Genomic DNA, 19,430 nt, shown 5'->3' with positions numbered 1-19,430 from the left:
TAATTTTTTTAAGATTGGGTCCCAAAATACCAGAAGGATAAAGGTAAGCGACTGACAGTCTTTTAACAACCAACTGGTCCATAGGGGGCCAAATGTGATGCTTCCTTACCCAATGTATTGCTAATCTAATTATAGTAAAGATCTAATGAAGTATCCCAAGAATGGAAAAACAAGCATCACATGTACTCACCAGAAAATTGGTTTCCTTGATCATCACCTAAATACAAATCTGGAAACGACACCAATTGGACATCAGACTGAGGTGGGGGGTGGGGGAGGGGATGGGGGTATGCCTACACAATGAGTGCATTGCGCACCGTTTGGGGAGTGGTAACACTTGAAGGTGCTGACTCGGGAAAGGGGGGGTGGGGAAAAAAATATGAAACTATTGTTTTTAACTTGCACTGTTCACTTAATAATTTATCATGAATATTTCCCATATTATTTCATATCATTGTACAAGAAATAATGTATACATTATGAGGACATACTGTATCTAACAAGATATACTGTTAGACTCTTTGATTCTGTAAAATTAAATAAAAAAAAAATGTAGCAGAAAAAAAAAAGATCTAAATTAGTTATAGAAGAATACATATCATAGATTGAGTTAATCTCTTAGTCTTGCTGTGTGCTGCAATAAAGGCTTCTGATAAAGAGAGATAAAAATAGAGAATTGAGTTGAATTCAGAGAAGGGCAAAGCTTTAAAGTTCTTTCTTTTTTTTTTTTTTAAAGCCAAGAATTAAATCAGAAACAGAAAACTTAGAGGTTTTATTGCATCAGGACTATTGAGTGCTTTGCTTAGCCCTTCTCTGAAGGGCTGGTATGTGCAGATGGTGACAGGAACTGTCCTTGATAAAAACTGCTTTTCCTCCAGGCCCCTTGTCCAGCTGTGTTCAGTTACCTTCTCCTCAAAAGCTCCAGGCACGACTACTGGTTGGTGGAGAGATGCCAACAGGGAGGGCCGATGAGAGCAGGAGGCGCTAAGCAGCAAGAAAGGCTACTGATACTGTACCATCTACCCTGTCCCTTTCTTAGTAATTTCATGATAATACTAGGGGGGCGGGCGGAAACCCTCGAGTTAGAAAGGCCTTTCTAAGCCATTCTTGCTGATTTATTACTTCTCGATTCTGTCTCACCTTCAAATTTCATGGCCTGCTTCATATGTCCTTTGCTGTCCCTCATTCTTTCTTCTCCCAGGCTGGTGTGTGCTTGGCCTGGATGTACCTGCCCAGCACTGCCACCTTTCCCTCCCCGCGACCCCTGCAAGCCCAAATCTCCTCCTGCCAGCCTGTGTTGGGACTTGGCATCTCAGATCTTACTATTCCAGTTCTGGCTTTCACAGCATGCAGTTAATGGAAGAGCAGAGACAATAAAATAATATTCTTATTAAATACTTTTTGGAAATAGCCACTCAACTCAGTTTAATATCTGCTTGAGACATCTGTTCTTTTCCCCCCTCTATTTATTGTAGTTTGGGGGAAAATGTCATGTGATCAATATATACTTTTCATCCCTTAATTATTCGGCTCCTTCAATAAAAATGACAAAAATATTCATTTCATGGTGAAATTATCCATTTTTTCCTCTCATATTTCTTCAGGTGACTATTTGGCATATCTGAAATGGATAGTACTAACTTTTTATGAAATTTTGTGTTACTTATAAAAACTTCTGTTTTAGGACTACTATTTTTTTTTTAACCAGGTCAAGGAGGTGACAGGATGATAGAAATAAAAATGGAGATTATCTTCTGGCCTCTTCTTATTTTGGCACATACCATATAAAGCTGCCACACGCAAAGACTGCTTGCAGGACACTAACTGAAGACAATATGGAAAGCCTCAATTCTTAGAGTATCATAGTGAAGTTCCTCTGGCGTTCTTTACCAAATATATAGTGGTTTCAATGTAATCTCCCTCACTTAAATTATATAACTAGATGGAGGTATAATTAAGGAGACTTTCCAGATTGTTCAGGAAAATTCTAATGCCAGCCATGTTTATTGAACAGATTCAGATATCATCACACATCTCATTCTTCTCTTGGTTCGGTTTTTGCTCTCAGCTCCTCTCTCTTATTTTTGCCTGATTTTTCAGTTCTGCCACTACTGAACAAAGGGCCACTTTGAGAAGTCAACATTTTTGAAGATCTGAGAAAAAGAACATATGTTTTGAGATGGGAAAGGAAGAGCAATTTAAGCTGGTAAAAAAAAAAAATTGCCTGAAGGTGTTTTGACAACATATTGCAGCATTGGACACTTGACTTTCATTATGCTTTGAATGGTAAGAGATTGATGGTATATACTGAGTTTCTTTTAAAACTGTAAACAGGAATTCTGGAATGGAAGGGATGTGGGAATCAGATCATCTGACGACTTGAAAAATATCAACTGCTCATTTCAGAATCAGTAAAAATGAAGGATGTTGGTCTTTGCTCTATGAAAAGTAGATCATGAATTTTGACAAGTGCTATCTTTCTTTATTCATTCATACTCTTCCCATAAAGGGGTGTTAAATAAAATAAACTTGACAAACTAGTGAGGCAATCGAGAAATGAAAAATTCGAGTTGTCTTAAAGATAATATGTAGATAAGAATAAGATTAGTGTACAAAATGCCTCTGTTGGGTACTGCACATTTGCTAGAAAAGAAACACTAATCCAACTCCAACTTTTCTAGAACTAAAATGAAAAGAGAAATATGATCTGTTACATGATTCAGGGTTCATGGGATAAAACAAACCAGGGCTCAGGAGAAGGCCTATTACTGGTTCTGAGATCCTCAAATCACAATTTCTCTGATGATCTTCACAGAGTGAACACCATTTAAATGTAGTGGGCAATAAAAATAGTTCGATTCGACAAATGCTTATTGAGCATCTGTGATAGTTAATTTTATATGTCACCTTAGCTGGGCCATGATGCCTAGATACGTGGTCAAACATTATTCTGGGGGTTTTAGTGAGGGTGTTTTTGGATGAGATTAACATTTAAATCAGTGGATTTTGAGTAAAGCAGCCTGTCCTCCCTGATGTGAGTGGGTCTCATATAATCAGATGAAAGTCCTAATAGAATGAGAGACTGACTTCGGAACAAGAGGGGATCCTACCAGCACACTGCCTTTGGACTTGAATTACAACACCAGCTCCCCCTACCCAGGTCTCCAGCTTGCCAGCCCACCCTTGAAGGTTTGCACTTACTAGCCTCCATAATCACACTGAGCCAATTCCTTAAATAAATCTCTTTATACACATACACATACACACACACACACACACACACACATCCTGTTGATTCTATTCTCTGGAGAACCCTGAGTAGTACAGCATCTACGTAGCAGAAAGTTTCTTAGTGTCTGCCCTTCCTCCGCTATCAAACCACAAGGTCACAGATGAGTCCCTCATTATCACATGACCGTCAGCTGATTGAACACATTCCCTTCCTCAGAAATTGGAATTGGTGTTAAGAGAAACTAGCGTCATCTTGAATGGAGGAGATGTAACCATTCAGGAATGTTGCTCAGCCATCTTCCAAGTGAACTGAGTAGCACAGAAAGCCTTGGCAATTAGAGAAGAAAGAAGCCCAGGAGTTGAGAGAAACAGATGAGAGACAAAGAGAGAGCAATGGGTTCTTGAGCTTCCTGAAGCCAGCTGCACTCTGGCCCTGGAATTCCCATCACAACAAATCCTTTGTTGCTTAATTTGGCTTGAGATTGTGTCTACTATTTGCAACCCAAAGATCCTAACTAATATAATCTAGTGTGTCAGATAATTTGCCAGCCACTAGAGAATCAGATATTTAAAAAAAAAAAAAAAAAAAGATAATGGTTTGCATCCTGCCATCCTCCCAACCCCTCACCAAAAAAAAGACATGGTCCCTTCCTGCAAGGAACTTCCAGTACCCTAAGGGAGGGGAACACACGCAGGTAGATAAAATCTATACAGTATAGCAAGTAAGGAGATATTTAGTCTTATTTCTAAATCTTGCCAGATTTAGAAAATAATAACAAAAACAGGATGCCTGGTTAAATTTGAATCTCCGATAAACAATGAGTAAATTTTTAGTGTGTGTAGCAAATATTTTATCTGGCAACCTCAGAGATATACAGTATACAGGTGTCAGAGAAGGGGGGCTTACCCCAAGTGGAGGCATCTTAGAAATCTTATTTTATTTATTTAGTTAGTTAGATGGTTAGTTCTTTCCTGGAGGAAAAAATGCTTGGGTCAAGTTTTGAAGGATATGTACGAATCCACCAGGTGAAGAAAGGTCGGAAGACTTATGTGAGTGAGAAAGAGAAAACAATAGAGAAGGCACAGAAGCATGACACAGCAGTGTGTGTGTGTGTGTGTGTGTGTGTGTCTGTGTGTGTGTGTGTCTGTTGGGAACTCAAGTATTCTGGTGTCACTAAAGCTCACAAGTGTTGTGCTTAACACATTGGGTTGGGATTAAGATGGCATGGTAATCACAACGATGTCCTCCCTTCCTGTGCATACCCCTATTGGAATGTGAAGAAAGATGTTTTAAAAAATAGTAGTTCATAATGACACTAGAAACCTAGAAGGGCTTAAGCAGCAGACAAAAGATTTGAGAAATTCCTGGAACAGAACATTTATAGGATCAGATTAGCAAAGAAACAAGATGGAGAAACTATAGCCAAACCCCCCAACAGGAGAAAGTCACTTCAATGATATTTCAAGGGGAAGAATAGATTTTCCCAAGGAAACCCCAAGTTCATTGTCAACAAGTAAAAAAAGAGAAGAGGCTGAATGCTTCATCATTACCAAAAGACCTGACCTGAAAGAGCAGGACCTGTTGGCTCTCTGTTCTCTCCCCATGTGCCAGACCACAGTTTGTTCCCAGGATAAAACCCTGAGAATGTGTTTTTCTAAACATGGCAAGGAAGGGTTAGGGTTAGAGTTAGAATGATCATGAATATTTGGGTCAGAGAGCAAAGCAAGGAAGAGCCAGAGGGAACATTAGACTTTGGCCAAGACTATAAAGGGTGAAAAATTCCAAGCTAAAGTCATGAGCACCGCTCTCTGAAGAGCTGTGTTTCAGAAGATAACTAGAATGCCCCAGGTAAGAGTAAGGTGCCTCCATAACTTTAAGGCATCTGTGTGCTTTCTCTCTCTCTCTCTCTCTCTGTATTTATATATATATATAAAATATATATGCTATCTTTCTACCTTGACAAATACTCTTTTGTAGCAACAAAATTTTTTAAAGTATGCAAAGCTATGATTTTGCAAACTATCAAAGATATCTGACTTTTACTAGTATTACACCTGTCTGTATATTTGTTATGGACTAATCATGTTTAGATGTATTAAAAAAAGACATGAAATTCATAAATTATTATATATTTATTCCATAGAATTTATTTTTCTTGACTTATTTCTATAAAAACACTATATTGTTATAATCAAGATTTTCACATAATTTGGGATCTATTGACAGTAATAATATGAGGGGTTAAAAATAACATGTAATTAATTATATTTAAAGTGTACAAAATTTAACTGGGCACACCCATAGTCCTAGCTATTCAGGAGGCTGAGGCGGAAGGATCAGTTGGGCCCAGGAGTTTGAAGCCAGCCTGGGCAACATACTGAGACCATGTCTCTAAAATAAATAAATGAATAAATAAATACAGTGTACAAAATTTTAAATTGTCTTTATCAAAATGTGTAAGTTAAAGTAAATGAAAAAATTGCCAAGTGAAGGCCGGATGTGGTGGCTCATGCCTGTAATCCTAGCACTCTGGGAGTCCGAGGCAGGTGGATCACTCGAGGTCAGGAGTTCGAGACCAGCCTGAGCAAGAGCGAGACCTCGTCTCTACTAAAAATAGAAAGAAATTATCTGGCCAACTAAAAATATATATAAAAAAACTTAGCCGGACATGGTGGCGCATGCCTATAGTCCCAGCTATTTGGGAGGCTGAGGCAGGAGGATTGCTTAAGCCCAGGAGTTTGAGGTTGCTGTGAGCTAGGCTGACATCATGGCACTCACTCTAGCCCAGGCAACAGAGCGAGACTCTGTCTCAAGAAAAAAAAAAAAAAAAAAAAAATTGCCAAGTGAAATTATTTTTCGCATAAGTTTTTGAAAAATGTTATTTTCTTCTGAAGTATTTAAAGTTATCTATTAAAGTTAAATGACAAACTACAAATAGAAGTTAATGAATATTGAATTTTTAAGTAAAAATTTTTTAAAACGGAAATTTAATTTTTTGAAATTTTAATTAAATGTTATTAAGTTTTAAATCAAATGACACTAAAAGCTGCTCACAAATCTAGTTTTCAGTGTCCACCTTGCTGCCCATGTAGAGCCAGCATCATGCTATGTGGCTATTATGTTTAGACCTATTTATACAAATCTAAGGGTAATGTGAATTATTTCATATTGCAAAATTTTATTCAGCTGTCATGGACAATTGTTTCAAATATTGAGCTAATCCAGGAGAACCTCCAGATCCACAAAGACAAGCGAGAAAATGAATGCTCAGTCCTCTTAGGGAATAAGGCTTCATTATGCAAGAACCCATCGCATTCATCTAGAGAGGAAGGATTTCTCACGATAATTTTTTTTTTTTTTTTTTTTTTGAGACAGAGTCTCACTCTGTTGCCCAGGCTAGAGTGAGTGCCGTGGCGTCAGCCTAGCTCACAGCAACCTCAAACTCCTAGGCTCAAGCGATCCTCCTGTCTCAGCCTCCCAAGTAGCTGGGACTACAGGCATGCACCACCATGCCCGGCTAATTTTTTCTATATATATTTTAGCTGTCCATATAATTTCTTTCTATTTTTAGTAGAGATGGGGGTCTCGCTCTTGCTCAGGCTGGTCTCGAACTCCTGAGCTCAAACGATCCGCCCACCTCGGCCTCCCGGAGAGCTAGGATTACAGGCGTGAGCCACCGCGCCCGGCCTATCTCACGATAATTAATTTGTATTTTCTCTTTCGGCAGTGTGTCTGTCTGCCTCTCAAGTCCTCCATGCTGAAGCAATATTCATGTCTGAACTGGATGGGGCACCACTCACAAACCTTCAGACATTTGGACAGCATTGTCTTCTTTTGTTTCAAGGTCACGGACATGAGATAAGGAAAAGTGTTTCTCTGAGGCTTGAACAGTGTTAGCCTGAGAGTAGATGTTTAGGGATGGAGATTCTGCTGTGCCAGGACCGAATGCCATATCCTGAGTGAAAAATGCACCTATGTAGTTTTTAATACCTTAGTTTTGTGCAGCATCCTTCACGTTCAGGTCTAAGAGTGTGAATGCTCTGCATTGCACCTCGCCGCGGGACCCCGCTCTCAGCTGCAATCATCAGAAATAGCTTCCCGTGATCACAAATGGAACCCACAGATAGGGGTTCAAGTCTCATGTGAATAGAGAAACAGGCTGTGTAATCTAGACCCACACAGCAATAACGAACAAGAAAGAAAAAAGCAAACAAAGCAACAGCCACCAACGCTACAGAAGAGAGTTGCAACAAATAAGAGAACTAACCCTTGAATACACCGTGTTAATGAGAGGAGAGGCAGACGGTAGCCAGGTCCTGACAGGCCTTATAGGTCATGCTAAGGAGACTGGACTTTCTACAGCTGTCAGAGGGCTGCTGAAAGGTTTTCACCAGGGGAATGGCTTTATCATATTTGTGTTGTATACAGGTCATCGGCTGCAGTGTAAACAGTTTTGAGGGGGATAAGATTAGAGGCAGGGAACCATTTAGGAATCTATTTAATAGTCCAGATGGGAGTCGATGGAGACCTGAACTAAGGCAGTGGGAGTAGGGATAAAGAAAATAACCTGAAAGTACTTAGTAGTTATAACTATTAGAACATAATGGTTGACTGGATTTGAAGAGTGAAGAATAAAATCAGTCAAGGATAATTTCTGGTGTTTTGACTGTCTGGATTGTTGTGTTACTAATGGATTTTGAAAAACAGGAGGAGAAGCAGCTTTGGTTAAAATTAAAATTTAAAAATATGCAGTGGCTTGCACCCGTAATCCCAGCTACTAGGGAAGCTGAGGTGAAACAATCCTTTGAAGCCAGGAGTTTGAGACCAGCCTGGGACATATAGCAGGACCCTTGTCTCTAAAAAAAAAATACAAAAATAAATAAAATAAAATTTAAAAATAAAAATATTAGTAATAAGAATAACAGCAAATAATAATAATGTATGACATTTATTGAGTTTCTACCATGAGCTATGATTCCATTTTAGTCTTTAAATTATCTATAATATTTCATTTAATATTATAAACATCCTAAGAAATGGATACTGTTATTAGTCCCTTTTTTTTTTTTTTTGAGACAGAGTCTCACTCTGTTGCACTGAGTAGAGTGCAGGTTAAATACTTCGCCCAAACTCACAGACAGCACCTTAATGAATAGTGTTATTATTAATACAGAAAATCATTAGGGTTGTGTTTTATAATATCTGCTTTGATCTATTGCTGCCTAACAAAACATCCCAAAGCTTATTGTCTTAAAACAACAGTACAGTTTCTGTGGGTCAGGAATTCGGGAGCAGCTTACCTGGGGTGGTTCCTGCTTAGGTGTCTCATGAGGTGGCAGCCAGGATGCCAGCCACGGTGGTCGTTATTTGAAGGCTTGTCTGGGGTGGGAGGATTTACTACAAGTTGGCTCACTCTCATAGTTGGAGGCCTCAGTTCCTCCCCATGTGGACTTCTTCATAGGGCTACTTGAGTGTCCTCATGAGTGTCCTCATGACATGGCCATTGACGTCCCAAGAGCAAATGATCCAAGAGCAAAAAAGCATACTCTATAATGTCTTTTATGACCCAGCCTCAGAAATCACACGGTGTCATTTCCTCAATACCCTGTTGGTGAAGCAGGCCTGCCATATTCGATGTGGGAGGGGCATGTACATAGGTAAGGCTCATCGGGATCATCTTGGATACTGGCTACACGTGTCCCTTAATCTGGCCATGTGGCATTGAGTCACAGCACCTTTCAACAGTGCAGTCCAGCTCTCAACTCATCTGACTTAACCCACAGAAAGATTTTTAGAGACAGGCATGCACTCCATACCCTTAAGGCAATCCTCTGTTAATATTGTATCTGTCAACCAAGCTTTAGTCAATGTTGAGCATCAGGCAATTTGTCATTACAATCTCTGACAAGTTTCTTGAGGGCAATAAATATTTCTTGCTGGTTAAGGGTAATGAAGGCCCAGCGTAGCTGATCTCTGCCTACTTCTAAACTCCATCTCATGCCGCTCTCACTTCATTCATACATGTTCCAGCCTCACCTGCGTTTTCCCCACCTGAGAGCCCTTCAACTTGCAGTTCCTTCTGCCTGGAACGTTTTCCCTGGCTTCCTCACACTCTTGCTCCCCTTGGCTCCTTTTTACTGTATGCTTCTGCTTAAACATCACCGCTCAGAGAGCAATCAACCATACAGCCTTCCCCAGCACTATGATTGAACAAAGAAAGTGAGTTTTAAACAAGGGAATTCAGAAACTTTTTCTTTTGTGCCCACCATGCACAAAACACAGAGTCAGGTACAGAAGTAGATGTAAATCTGGGAGCTTTTCAACATTTGTAGAAAAGCAATGAACAAGTTGTTTTAAGCTGTGCCTCATCAAGAGACAACCCAGGTGGTAACTGCCAGACTCTACAAAGCTTCAATATACATTCCCCCTCGGGTGGGACCCTTAGAAAACACCTCACACCACCTAAACTCAGGTTTTGGTGGCCAGCACCCATCCACCCTGCCTTTAGTGACAGTGCCCATTTTGCTCTGGGAAACCTGGCCTCCCAACTTGCAGTCCAGCTGCTTTAAATAGTGTCATTCCATGTCCTACTTCCAAAGAGTTCATACGAGGTAGATTTTATGGCACATGAATTGCATCTCAATAAAGCTGTTACTTTGGAAAAAAAAAAAAAAAGACTTCCTGTGACTTAGTCTGGCTAATTAGAATATTACATTCTTCTAGCCACATGAATTTGTTCAGGGATAGTTATAAAACCCAATCAAATGAATGCAAAGAAATTAGACCTTTTCTGGAATTATTGAAAGGCACACTTTAAATTTTTTTTTTTTTTTTTATTGAATTGAATCTGGGAAGATGACACTGCCAGCAACCATCTTGTTATCCCATGGAACCGAAGAATAACACCAACCTTCTCAAGACCAGAAATTGACATGGTATTTCTGGATGACATTTTGGTTTAACCTTCCTCCCAATCCAGTGAAGGGGAGGAAATGTAATTTATTTTCTCAACCCTCATAAGTTTGTAGCTGGGACATCTCTGTAACAAAAGAAAGACTGACAAGAGAAAAACAAACTTATTTATTTAAATTATGCATTTGTGAATTTATTTGAAATAGGGTCTTACTATGTTGCCCAGACCAGAGTGCTGTGACCCCCATCATAGCTCACTGCACCCTCAAACTCTTGGGCTCAAGTGATCCTCCTGCCTCAGCCTCCTGAGTAGCTGCGACTATAGGTATGTGCCACCATGGCCAACTAATTTTTTTGTAGAGACAGGGTCTCACTATGTTGCCCAGGCTGGTCTCAAACTCCTGGTCTCAAGCAATCCTCCTACCTGGGCCTCCTGAAGTGCTAGGATCGAAGGTGTGAGCCACGGCACCCATCCTGCATTTTCATTTTTAATGCATGCTCTGCCCATCACACAGAAGAAATCTCTGTTTAAAAGTATCTCTCAAAATGGTGGCTTAGGGTCCTGGCTTATATAGCATATGTAACAAAGAACAATACATTTAGAAGTGACAAGACAAAGGAACAAGCAGCATTAAGCTTCCAAAAGGTGGGAAAATTATGGGAAGGTAGTAAAGTCTGCTTCAAGATCCCTTTGGCCTGGTTGGCACCAGTCTCTGAGCTCCGATAAGCTTAAGCAAGTGATAATTCACATGTCTGTCTTTATGTGGAGAGGGGAGACAGAAGCCCTTTTGCATCTTTTTCACAGGAATTTTTATGGTCTGCCATAAGTAAGAAAGGGCAGCTCAGACAGCCCTTTTCTGTGACTGCTGCTTCCCAACTGTCGCTAGCTTAAAAATATTTATGCCGAAGAGGCATATTTTGGGGTGAAATATTCTGGTTTTCTTCACTAGCCTTGGTTGAAGCAAGATCTAGACCAAGATTTTTCAGTTACATAAGCCAATAACATATCTTTTTTAAAAATTTAAGCCAATTTGGATTGTGTTTTCTGTTATTTGCAACTAAAAAGAAGTTCTAAATGATGAAGAAATTCATACCAGAATTGGATATAAAAGCCACTAAATTGTAGAATCACTTAAGATTAAAGGGAGTTTCAAGAAGAGTAAAGACCCCTCTGTCCTAGGCTGAAAGTTGGTAATCTCAACCCTTCAAATGAAGTGGAAACAGCTGGTCAAATGACTGTCATATATTTTATCTTGGAACACAGACCATTTATGGACAAGGGATAGAATGTTAGAGACCAAGGTACAACAATGTCAGAATTTCAGAATGTGTTGGCTATTTCTTGTGGCTTATGTCATGGCGCCCCAACAAGGAAGGCTTAGGTGGAAAGTGGCTCATCTGAAATCTAAGAGCTAGCGTCAATATTTTTAAATCTTTTCTGATCCCGTAGGTCTCATTCAAATACCTCCCTAATGCACTTCTGCCTGACAAAGTGGGCAATTAGCATCTACAAAACTGTGGCTGGAAGGCAGGCCTGGAGCAGATTGGCCTCCCCTACCTGCCCCAGAACATCATTTTAAATTGCTTTAAGACAGATGCAGAGATGAAGGCCATTAAGCTAAGGGCTAGGAAAGAAAGATGGAGCATTAGAGTCCGCTGCTAAGAAATAGAAGCCCATATATCCAGTTCTAGACTCTACTGGTTATCTGGCTTTGGTTTTTAGCTCAGAGAATTGCATGGAAGCAAGAGCTAACTAAAGCCCAAGCCCAAGTCTGACCAAAAAAAAAAAAAAAAAAAAAAAAAAAAAGACTGGCGATTATTTCACTTCAAATACACTTGCCACACTATTGGTAGTAAGAAATTCACTGTACTGGCAGGGTTGGGGAACTTGCTAATCCTGTCCAGATGTTTATGATGTGTACTAAGGACAGGGGACCACTTTATTTTTTACCTATTCTTCCATTTTCCCAAAAAGGGTTGACAGATGCCAGTAACAAAAACAAAAGATGACTGACACAACACTACACCACTTCTACTACTGATTCTGTTCTCCAGCTACTTTGATACTGGGAATAGAGTGTTGTGTTCATTTGGGTTATACTACTGTAAAAAAAGATCAGGGCTAATGCATATAAAAGATAAAAAGAGAGCAAGTAGGATTGGGTAGAGAAAGCCTTCAGTTAGCAATGCAGATTATACAGAGCCTGGGCCAGTGTAATGGAGAGCTCTGTAGCAAAAATTGTGGTATAGTCGTCTGCGTTGGACAGAAATGGCTGGGTATGAATAAGCCTGTCATGCTTAGTCACTGGCTGGGGGTTGCTTCAGCTGGAAAGCTGGGGTGGATCCTGAGGGTGCTGCCATGGAGGCTGTTAGCTAATTGCACTCCTCGCAGCTGAACAGCAAGTTCTCTCTTGAGAACTCATCTGAGGGTTGTACTTCCATGGCGGCCACAGGTGTAGTGGCCAGTTGATATGACTATGACAATCTATGAAATTTGTTTCTCTCTTTTTAATTTTTTTTTCTTTCCAGTTACAACAACCAAAATGGCTCTCTCTTTACCATTATACCTTGCATATGCTGACGTGTGTGTGAGTGTGTGTTATTTTTATCACTTGAGTTGGGCTTTGCTAGATGATATAACGTCACCCAGAGAATTTAGACATGTATTTCAGTGAAGTAACTAGACAGGACTTGGAGTTGTCTTATTTTAAGGATGGAGTGGTTGTGTTTTGGCTGCATATGGTATTTCAGTATGAAAGTGTGGGCATGTTTTAAGGTATATTCTATGGGAAGGAGAGTGTGTGGGAATGTTGAGCAGCTAAAAGGATGTAAGTAGTGAAAATCCATTTTGCTACCCAGCATCCAGTCATCATTCTTCTAGCAAAGTACCCCAAGTTTCCTCTGTGGAACTACCCTGTCCCACACAACCAGCCCAGATGCTTTAGAGAGAGCTCATGCCACCCTTGCTTCTGGGAGTGGGCATGGCTCACCCAGGGACAATTAGGGAACTGCATTCCCTGTGCCTAGAGATTCTACAATGATAGCAAGACTCAAGTCAGAGCCAGTGATTTGCAGTGAAATCTTTTTTTGAGATTATTGAGTAAAGAGTACATTTTTTTTCTTTTTTCTGGGACTTGAACCTGGAAATTAGCCTGTAGGCTGACAGCTATCTTGACATGTGGTGGTGTCTGAGAATGAAGTCAAGATGAATGATACAGTTAAAAGATGGAGAGATATAGGTCCTGGGTGAAATCACTCGGGGCTCTAAATCCATTTTTGCCTGAAGCATGAGCCACTCTAAGATTTAAACATTTCCTGTTTTACTTAAGACAGTTTGGTTAGTATGTACACACACACACACACACACGTTATATACTGTGTATCTGCATCCACAGGTCCTGCATCTCCAGATTCAACTAACAATAACAATTGTTATTGTTCAACAAAAAAAATAAAAGGTATCAATGCAACAATAAAAATAATACAAATAACCAGTATAACAACTATTTACATAGCATTTACATTGTGTTAGTTATAAGTAATCTAGAGATGATCTAAAATATAGGGGAGGCTGTGTGTATGTTATGTGCAAATACTACACCACTTTATAGAAGGGATTTGAGCATCCGAGGATTTTGATATCCTCAGGGGTCCTAGAACCAATCTCCTAGGGATACCCGAGAGGACTGTATATATAATATGTATACACACACATATGTACACATGTTGTTCCATTTATATTTATTTCTTTATCTATTTCTGTATATTAAGGACCATGAGTTCACACTGACATCATCAATTCAAATCTAATACCACAGGGTTCATTCTTAGTTTCTCTCTTTTCCTGTATATAATTCTCTTATTTGAAGTAAGAAACTTGGTTCTCGTTATCCTCAATATATTAACTTACTTGCTTAATTCTCCAGCATGTAACCAATCTCCCATTGTGGCCACCATACCTTCTCCCCTGCTTCCCCACTTGGAATCTGACACCCCATGCTGTGTCAGTCACCACCCTCCACTCCTTGGCAAACACCATTCTTACCCTGGTTGGGTTCTGACACTTTGTACCAGGCTGGTATTGGTGCCATCCTATAGGGATGTCCTCTTCACCCCACTTCAGCTTTGACATTCTAAGCTGGGTCCCCACTGCTCAGCAGTCAGTACTCCATACCATGCAGGTACCATAGTTTGTTTAACCATTTGTCTATTGAAGCCCATGTTGGTTATTTCCAGGGTGGGGCTATTACAAATAAAGCTGCTATGCGTATTTGTGTACATGTTTTTTGTGTGAACATAGATCTTCATTTGTGTGAGCACAGATCTTCTGGGATAAATATGCAGGAATGGGATTGATTAAGTCATATGGTGAGGGAGGGTATGTTTAGCTCTTTAGGAACTGCCAAACTCTTTTCCAGAGTGGCTCTATCATTTTACATTCTTGCAGTCTAATAGCTCTTTCACTAAATTGTTCAGGAAGGGGAGGGCAAGGGAGGGGAGGGAAGACAAGGGAAAGTAAGGCAAGGAAAAGAGGATAAGGAATAGTTAGTAATAAATTATTATTTATATTTAAGTCTTTGGTCTCTCTAATTTTTTCTTTTCATCTAGATTTCTGTTTTCATACTATTTTCACATTATTTTAATTTTTATTGCTATGTAACATTTTCTTGTAAAAATTTTTTACCTGTAATTTTAAGCATTATTCTTTAATATTTTTCCATTAAATTTTTTAAAAGTTCAGTTTATTTAGGTAGAATTTGTGTATGGTAAAATTCACCATTTTTAATGTACAGTTCTAAGAGTTTTGACAAATGCATATAGTCATATAACAACCACCCTTATCAAGATATAGAACATTTTTAAAACTTCAAAATGTTCCCTCATGCTCCTTTATAGTCAACTCCTTACCTACCCCCAATTCCTGTTAATCAGCGATCTGTTTTCTGTCCCTATAGATTTACCCTTTTCAGAATGTCATACGAATGGGATCATATAGCGTGTACCCAGTAGAGTCTGGCTTCTTTCATGCAGCATAATGTATTTGAGATTCACGCATGTTGTTGCATGTGTTGCTCATTCATTTTTCTTGCTGGGTAATATTCTGTGTATGTATGTATATAGCAAAGTTTATCTGTTTACTAGTTGAAGAACATTGGGTTATTTTCTTGGTATTTTTCACAGTGAATTTTATAAATATTTCCCTGATTCCTACAAAATTCCTTTGTATGATTGTTTTCCCTTTTAATTTTATATTCCTTTCAATTTTCTTGCCACATCTGCCTTCCTGTTTCCAAGTATGTGTGTGTGTTTCTCTATATTGTTATATTTGTCATTTATTCACTTTGTTTCTTTAAAAGAATCTTTTGATTTTGTTAAGTGTATTTAAAATTTTTAATTTACTTACATATGCTTCTAGTTTTATTTCACTCAGGATTTAAAAATTTTCTTCTCTAAGATCTTACACTGAATGTTAATTGTCTTTCTCTTAATAATAATTTAATGGCATGGGTTTTTTAAGAAGAGTTTTTCTGCATTTCATGGTTTTTGAGAAGTACAGTTGTCTGAGAATACCAAAATCTGCAGATGCCTAGGTCCCTTATATAAAATGGCATATTGCTTGATGACTTTGGACACAGAAAAAAAATGGTGCATATAACTTACGCATTTGTATATAACTTACGCTTAGCCTCCTGCACACTTTGTTATTATTTTTTAGAGACAGGGTCTCACTCTATTGCCCATGCCGGAGCACAGTGGTCATAGCTTGCTGTAGCCTCTAACTCCTGGGCTCAAGTGATCCTCCCATCTCAGCCTCCCAAGTAGCTGGGACTACAGGTGTGCACCATCAGGCCTGGCTAATTTTTCTATTTTTTGTAGAGACAGGGTCTCACTATGTTGCTCAGGCTGGTCTCAAGGCATTCCAAAGTGCTGGAATTAGAGGTGTGAGCCACTGTGCCTGGCCTTCCTGCATACTTTAAATTATCTCTAGATTAGTTATACTATCTAATGTAATGTAAATACTGTGTAAATAGTTACCATACTGTATTGTTTTAAAATTTATATGATAAATATTGTTTATATTTGATTGTTTATTGTTATTTATTTATTTTTTAATATTTTTGATCCAGATTTGGTTGAATCTGTAGATTTGGAACCTGCAGATATGGAGGGATGATTATACTTTTATCATTATTTTTTAATTGACAAATAATAATTGTACATATTCATGGGGTGCATGATGATGTTTTGATACATGTAATGTACAGTGATTAGATCATAGTAATTCGCATACCCATCATCTCAAACATGTATCATGTATTTGTGTTGGAAACATTCAATATTCTTCTTCTAGCTATTTGAAGCTATATAATACATTACTGTTAACTGTAGTCGTCCTACAATGCTATAGAACACCAGAATTTATTCCCCCATCTAGCTGTAATTTTGTATCCTTCTACAAATCTCTTCCTAGCCCTCCCTTCCCCCACTACTCTTCCCACATCTAGTATCCCCTACTTTTTACTTCTATGAGATCAACTTATTTTTTTTTTAGCTTCCACACATGAGTGAGAACATATGATATTTAACTTTCTGTTGCTGGCTTATTTCACTTAACACATTGTCCTCCAGTGCCATCCATGTTGCTGTAAATGACAGGATTTCCTTCTTGTTTGTGGCTGGATAGTATTCCATTGTGTATATCATTATTATTAGTTCTAAACAGACTTTTATTGTGTTCTTGATTTTCTTCCCGATAAGTCTATTTTTAGAAGAATTAACATTTCTCATGTAATTATTTTGTTTTATATTTTGTTAATAATTTGTGTTTTTATCATAACTGAGTGGTCTTGAAAACATTTTTTATTAATCTATCATAGCTGTACATATGTGGGGGGTACATGTGATGTTTTGATACCTGTATACATTGTGTAACGATCAAAACAGGGTAAATGGGATATCTATCATCTCAAATATTTATCTTTTCTTTGTGTTGAGAACATTTTAATTCTTTTCTTCTAGCTATTTTGAAATACACAATAAATTATTGTTAACTATAATTTCCCTACTGCACTATTGAACCCTAGAACTTATTCCTTCTATCTGACTGTGTTCTTATAACCCTTAAGCAACTTCTCTTCATTCCCGCACCTCTCTTCCCTTCCCAGCCTCTGGTAATCACCATTCTACCCTCTTACCTCCATGTGAGCCACTTTTTTTAGCTCCCACATATGAGTGATGTCATATTTGTCTTTCTATGCCCAGATTATTTCACTTGACATAATGATCACCAGTTCCATCCATGTTGCTGCAAATGACAGAATTTCATTCTTTTTATGGCGGAATATTATTCCATTGTGTATCCATACCACATTTTCTTTTCTTTTCTTTTTTTTTTTTTTGAGACAGAGTCTCACTGTGTTGCCCTGGCTAGAGTGCCGTGGCGTCAACCTTGCTCACAGCAACCTCAAACTCCTGGGCTCAAGCGATCCTCCTCCCTCAGCCTCCTGAGTAACTGGGACTATAGGCTTACACCACGATGCCTGGCTAATTTTTCTATTTTTAGTAGAGACAGGGAATCTTGCTCTTGCTCAGGCTTGTCTCAAACTCCTGACTTCAAGCCATCCTCCCTCCTCAGTCTCCCAGAGTGCTAGGATTACAAGTGTGAGCCACTGTGCCCAATAACAAACACATATTCACCGAGGATTTTACATCTGGTTTCTTAGTCTCAGAGTTCCTTTATCTCTATTCAACTATTACTTCTTTTTAACAACCCACTCTTTCAGCCACATCCTGGACCTTGCTGCAATTTAGGACTCCTCTGCCTTTGACATCTCACTGTCAGAACACACCCTCCTTTCTTCCCTCTCAATACCTGACTCCCGCAAGGCAGCAAATTCATCTAACTCTGACTGCCAGCCTCAGCCCTGTCCCTTCTTCTAGTTGGGTTTATCCTATTTTGAATTCTCTTCTCAACCCAACTTGACCCTCATTTTCAGCCACTTCATCTGTGTTCCCACTGGTACCTTCAATCTCCTTCCCCTCCAGTCTTTCTACTCTTATCTGCCCTATGAATTCCCACCCCTGGATTAACACATCCATCTGCCTTCTCTGCTCTGATCTGCAGGGGCTGCAGAATTAGTAAAGAATCTTGATTGACAATGAGATTTCAAGGGGAGCTAGCTTCGAAAAGGAAATTAATACGATGATTCAAATTTGTACCCTTAGAAAACCACGGGTCAAGAATGTTCTGCTCTGGATTTGAAGGATCAGAATCAGTACATGTCTCTTCAGTTTTTGTCTCTGCTTCTCTCTGCCTGACTGCTGCTTTCTTCTCTTGTTCTCTCTCTAGAACAACTTTCTCTTCTCCCATAGTCATGTGGAGGCTCCCTAATATAGAACTCTGTTAAAGTGATGTCAAAACTGATACTGGAATCTCCTAGTCTTAATTTCCAATTCCTGGGGAAAGAGCTCTGATTGGTCCAATTCGGCCAATTCCGCTCTACTCTAGACAGATCAGCTAGGGCCAGAAGGGCATGGCCATATTTTATAAAATGACAGCTGGGAACTCACAGCTGTTACCATGTGTCACCCATGAACCTATTGCCAGGGGGGATAGGATATGCCGTACATGAGCACATGTACAGGGTTACATGTACTTATGAAATCCACTACTGTGGCCAGAGGAATACTAGGCTCTGATTGAGCTGGTCTTAGTTACATGCTCACTAGTAGAGGTTGACATAGTCCATGCACACCTGAACCGCACAGAATTAAAATAGGTAAGAGGAGGTTCTTCTGAATAATGAGAAACAATGACTGACACAGTTGCTAAATGACAGATAGATAAGGAAGCTGTGAAATTTCCCGGTGATTAATTACCATGCATCTATTGCAAGTTTAATATGTGCAGGGCTAGGCTACGAGCAGAATATATTTTTACTCAGTATGGTTTCATTGCTTTATTTGAAGTTTTTGAAGATCTTAGAATGTTAAGAATACCCACATTCATTGCTACACGTCAAACAATTTTTTTTCAAAATCAAATGTAAGTGACTTTAGATTATTTTGGATTAACTACACCATTGTTTCCCTCCATTAGCCAAGATAATCAGTAATCAGATAAACTCACATATGTCATTTGTCTAATAATACATCATAATTATGTAAAAACAAATCAACTTCAGGGAGTACTTTTGCTTTGAGCAAACTCATTTCAGATATGAATTCTGCCCATGTTTATACATAATTAAATATATGCTTTGAAAATAAATATTGTATTATCCAG

The sequence above is a fragment of the Eulemur rufifrons genome, chromosome 18 (assembly GCF_041146395.1).
Source record: "Eulemur rufifrons isolate Redbay chromosome 18, OSU_ERuf_1, whole genome shotgun sequence".
NCBI lineage: Eukaryota > Metazoa > Chordata > Mammalia > Primates > Lemuridae > Eulemur > Eulemur rufifrons.
Note: the sequence above shows the minus strand (reverse complement) of the source record.